At 35.2% G+C, this 5,709-nt stretch overlaps 1 non-coding gene across 1 annotated transcript; it reads left to right on the top strand.

Moving 5' to 3' along the window:
- Positions 1 to 4,759: 4,759 nt before the first annotated feature.
- Positions 4,760 to 4,950, top strand: LOC142853169 (U2 spliceosomal RNA). The gene has a single exon (XR_012911103.1). It is a non-coding gene; the product is annotated as a U2 spliceosomal RNA (small nuclear RNA).
- The last annotated feature ends 759 nt before the right edge of the window (positions 4,951 to 5,709 follow it).

The raw sequence follows: 5,709 nt of genomic DNA, 5'->3' as shown, positions 1-5,709 counted from the left end.
TTTGCTTCGCTTTCTTTCATTTTTGTCTAAAGTTCAGGATCAAGTAGAAAGGCATCTATTCAAAGATGAATAAACCCAGGGAAAAACCCACTGATGAAATGAATCTTACATAGTACCTTTGCAAGCAAATCAGGAGGAAAGGAAAATGTCAGACTGCACAGAGCTGAATAAAATGTACTGATGGATTACAGCAGAAATGAAATGAAATTACAGGCTGAAACTACTTATTCTCTAGAAGCCTCCAAAAAACACTATTCTTTAAAACAAAGGAGTGGTGTAAGCTGCAAAAGTGATGGAAACAGAATTAATGAAAAAATTATTCATTTCAAAAATGTATTCCAGAAAAAAGAATAATAGAATACAAGCATCTGATTAATTCACACAAATTGAGCACTTATTCAAGTGTGATGTTACACGATTGAGGAAATACAAGTTAATTAAGTTTATAAAGATAAAATAATCATTTAGAATATATCCAATGGAAATCTAACAATAGATTGTCATCATTCTTTGCAGAAGCTAAGAATAACCCAAACAATTCCACATTATAAATGGTTGTTCCTCAGCTAAGTGAACAGGCACAGACAAAAGCAAACAGAAAAAGAAATACCTTGGATGATGGAAAAATAATTTTGCCAGCGTCAAATTTACTTTGACTCAATCTATAAATTTGTTGAGCTTAAAATTTGAAGACAGTCTTTTAATAGTTTAATAACAGTTTTTTCAGAAGTATCTGGCAACCAGGACACAGAGAAAGTCAATCCATCCATAAATCTGTCCTTGGAAGTGGTAATTTAAAAAGAAATAAAAACAGATTAAAAGGTTTATGCACTCCAAGCAAATCAGAAACTGAGCTCTATTAAGACAGATTGTTATTCACAAGAGCATACAGATTTAGACAGGCAAATGAAGCAAAATATTTCCCAATGACTATATCACACAGAAATGAGAAAACATAGCAGCAACTTAAAATGGACAATAATTTCAGAAATAGAAAGGCTTTAAAATAATTTGTAGTATTATAGTGTTTTTTAAATATTTATTTTTTAAATAAAATTTTAATGAGTAATACGCTGAGAAAAGTTCGCATTGCTAATGCCACCCCTAATGGCAAAGGAAAGACTGGTATGGAACATTTTCTTATGTAAGAAAAGTATTTCCACAGGGTTGGGGATATAATTTAATTGTGGACGACCTTTTTAATCTATAAAAGGCCTGATTTGTATTCACATTACCTCATAAATATGGACACACACATGGTCACACACACACACACAGATGCATGGTTCTCTCTTAAAACTTCCTTCTGTATATGTAGAGTTTTAAATTTTAATTATCATATGTTCTATATTTTCATTACTGTGTAGGTTTTTGAAATAGATAACGGCAAAATTAAAATTCACTAAGCAGGAAAACACAAATCACTTTATAGAAAATAAAAGAGAGGCATAAAACAGAAAAGATATAACCTTGGACATGGTCTGAATTTATATGATAAACTTATTTATAAAAAGAGAAAAGACTCGTGATCATATATCTGTTCACATATAAAATTCAGTTTGATAAGTAAATATTTAGAAATTCATCGGAGTTAGACAAAGGTAGACTAAGAAGGGGACCACAATATTTAATGTAGTAAAATTAGAATTAAATTTGAATAGGACCTGGAGTTCTCTTTGAAATGATGATGAGAACATCATTTCATTAGAAGTATAATGAACTTCTAAGCTTGATAATGGAATAATACGTGCTTATAAGTATATTACAGATATACAACAAATATTGATATTCACATTAGTACATATAGAAATCTGGAATTAAATATTCATAAATTAATTCAGACCTCACATATCAAAATAAGGATAAATACATATATAGGTATTTCAGCACTCTCCCTAATAAATTTATCTTTATACTTTAAGCTTGTCACCATTAAGATAATTGTTTCTTATTTTAAGAACTTGTAATACCTAGAGTTTTACTGTTTTTTTAATGTCTACTTTTACTCTTAATAAATGGACAGCACTGGTAATCTTGAGATTTAACTCTTTGAGTACTCTAAAGACATTTTTTTCTCTTTCTTGCTGGCAACAATCGTTGATTATATAACTGCCTATGGGTAGACTCTATTTCCAATTATGTTACTTCAAGTATAGAAGTAGTTGATGGATGTGGAATCAAGCCAATGTGTACATTGTGAACATGTGTTTCTCTCTTCACACTCTCATTGACCATGATTGTGTTTCCAAGGATTAAAAAAAAAAATACTGAATTTGATGGCTGGGAATGAACCAACCTCTTTGTTCTGTATTTCTGAAAGCAGTATTAGTTCTTATTACTTTCCTATGGCATATCCTCTGTTATCACTTCTTTTGGTTTATTGAGAGATGACTTAATTGTGAAGCATATGACAGGCATAAGAGGAGGAGGCACATTAGACTGTGGCACCAACGTTTCACTGCCCAATCCCCAGTTAGTGCTATTTTTGTTTCCTCTTTGGTATCTATGCAATTTCCGCAGGACTCAGATTCTCTGGTGGGCATCCATCTATATTCTCCATTCATAAATGGAGAATTGGAAGTTAAGAGTTACTAATTTTTAAAATATCTCTATTGTGATTGGTATGGAAATAAAAAGGGAATCTTTTCAGGACCCATTAGAAAGCTACTGAATAAGGTCCCCGTTTTCTACATTCATCTTGAGAGCCTTGCTCCATGAAGAGCAATTTTGTCTCAAAGTTACTAAAGTTTGTACTGACTGGATTTTGGCTTTTAAAGCAAAGAAAATACTTAAGATATCAAGTATCTAAAATTCATATGTTTATTATTGTTTCACATAATTCTTTCATAAGTAAATTTCTACTTTGTGATTAGAAAAAAAGCATTGTAATTTAAATGTTGAATTGTGCATTGAGTGAGGGGGTTTGTAGCCTTATTTCTTGTGTTGCCCCCTTCTTCTGCTAAACACTTGTTTATCAAAAGGAGCTCTGAACTCCTGACAGTTTGTATGTAAGTCACCTTGCTGGACAGCCGAATTGGTCCAAATAAATGAAGTTTAATTCTCTCTAAAACTAGATGTCAATTCTGGGGTAATCTTTTGCAGCATGAATAATAAAAACCTAGAGACATATTTTGGGGTTCAACCAGAGGATCAGAAAAGCAAAGCAACCACCTACTGGCTCTTACCTCTTCCTCAGATCAAAAATGGCTATGATCCTGTCTCCACAAATCCCAAAGACTCCACAACCGACATTCAACACTCCACACTCCATTGAGTTTCTGTCTCTTACCTGATATATTCCTCTCTCTGCCCAGTCATATTGCTCCTGCCTAGGATTGAAGGTATGTGAACCCAAGTCCTGGAATCACATTTGTGTGAGCTCTGTTTTGCCTTTAGACAAATTCAATCTTGTGTAATCCAGGGTGGTCTTGAACTAACAGAGATCTCTCTTCCTCTGTCTTCCAAATCCTGGGATTAAAGTGTGTACCACTACTTTCTGGCCTGTATGGATGAGTACTAATGGCTACTTTGCTCTCTGATCTTCACAAAAGCTATATTTATTAAAACACAAAAAATATACTACTACAATCTTTGTCTTTGAAAGTAAATTTTACTTTGCAAGTGAGAAGGTAAGTTTAAACTGATTATAGATTAAGACCTGTTGCAATTAATTTTCATAGATAGCTTTGTAATATCGGTATTCAATCACTATGGCTGGATTTCTCTCTTAAAATGTGTATAGAAGGGATTTAAAACTTAAACTTCTTAGTGGAATTATTAAACAACAATTAGAACAAGTGTCAGAAAATTTGTAAAGACCAAGTAGCTATTGTTAAATTTGGTGGACATTTAAATATATCAGACAATGTCTGTGTGTGCTATTTAATAATGAAGCATCCAAAAGCAGTATCTATATCCCTGGATATGGCTGTGTTCCAATAAAACTTTATCTATATAACTATTTATTTATGGAAGCTACAATTTCATTTTATTCTTGTGTAAAGTATTCTTCTTACAGCTTTTCACAATCTATGGAAATATAAATTATTCAGACAGGTGACAGTCAAAAGCTATGCATTATGTGATGACTCCTATTGTATTAATTTTAAGTAAGTAACAGTAATTGAGATTCAAACTGCTTATGTTCTTTTCCTTTTGGGGGGAGTTACAGATTAAATTTTTTCTTTTTTATTACTTTAAAAGTAATACCAATCAAAATTTCCACTTCCTCCCCTCCTCCCATTTCCCTTCCACTCCCCCACTCCCCCTCCCCCTCCAGTCCTAAGAGAGGGCAAGGCGCCTGACCTGTGGGAAGTCCAGGGCCCTCACCTCTCCATCCAGGCTTAGGAAGGTGAGCATCCAAATAGAATAGGATCCCAAAATGCCAGTACATGCAGTAGAGACAAATCCCAGTGTCATTGTCATTGGCCCTTAGTCTGCCACAACTGTCAGCCACAATCAGAGGGACCAGTTTGATCCCATGCTTGTTCATTCCCAGTACAGCTCGAGTTAATGAGCTCCCATTAGCTCAGGCACACTGTCTCAATGGGTGAATCCCTTGTGGTCCTGACTTCCTTGCTCATATTCTTCCTCCTTCTGCTCTTCAACTGGACCATGGGAACTCAGTCCAGTGCTCCAATGTGGGTCTCTGATTCTGTCTCTATTTGTCGCCAGACGAAGGTTCTACGATATTCAAGATAGTCATCAGTCTGACTACGGGACAAGGTCAGTTCAGGCACCCTCTTCTCCACTGCCCAGGATCCTTCTCGGCCTTTTGGCTAAGATTAAGTGTAGTATCTGTTCTTATCAGTTTAATGTCTGATACGTCCTCTATCTGAGGACAATATATTAAATGGATTTTGGAACTAGGAGTTGAAATAGGAGCTTGATCCGTCCACTCCATGCATCGACCTGGTATTGCAGTTTTGAACCCAAAGAAAAACATATATAGATCCACCTGGAAATTGGAAGCAGATAAGATTGCCTGGCAAAAATTAGGAGCATGGGGGTGGGGGATAAAGGGGAGAAGGGGAGGGTTCGGGAGAGATTAAGGAATTGGGATGGTTGAGATGGAGGAATGACCGATATGGGAGAAGGGAAGGAGATATCTTAGTTGAGGGAGTCATTTTGGGGTTAGCAAGAGGCTCTGAGGGGTTCCCAGGAGTCCACATTTATGTTCTTTTCCTAATTGGAGTAACAATTTTTCTAAGTGAGTATGTGTGTATATTTATATGTGAGAATGCACATCTGTGTATATATATATATGAAATCAAAGGAATGTATTTGACCATTTTTCTCTACTCTGGTCATAAGCAAAATACTCTGTGTATGTCAGTGACATAGCTCAGGAGGGAAAGATGTTTACTGCAGAGCCTTAGGACACAAGTTTGTTCCCTAACACCCACATGATGGAAGTAAATGACAGATTCCTACAAGGTTTTCTCTGGCATGTTCACAAGTATGCTGTAGCATAAAGACATGTACATACATGTGTGTGTGTGTGTGTGTATGTGTGTATGTGTGTATGTGTGTGTGTGTGTGTGATGTGCCTGTGTTTTGCCAATAAAATTAACAGCAACAGCAAAAAAATAAAAATCAAAGGAAAATTTCTATTGGAAACAGTGAGAAGTCGCCAGTGTTTCATCAGCTCTGGTCATACAAATCAGAAGCTTGGTGTCTTATATATTTTTGATTAAAATAAATCTACTT

Source organism: Microtus pennsylvanicus, chromosome 6, assembly GCF_037038515.1.
Source record: "Microtus pennsylvanicus isolate mMicPen1 chromosome 6, mMicPen1.hap1, whole genome shotgun sequence".
Classification (NCBI taxonomy): domain Eukaryota; kingdom Metazoa; phylum Chordata; class Mammalia; order Rodentia; family Cricetidae; genus Microtus; species Microtus pennsylvanicus.
Note: the sequence above shows the minus strand (reverse complement) of the source record. Positions and strands in the feature narration are given on the sequence as shown.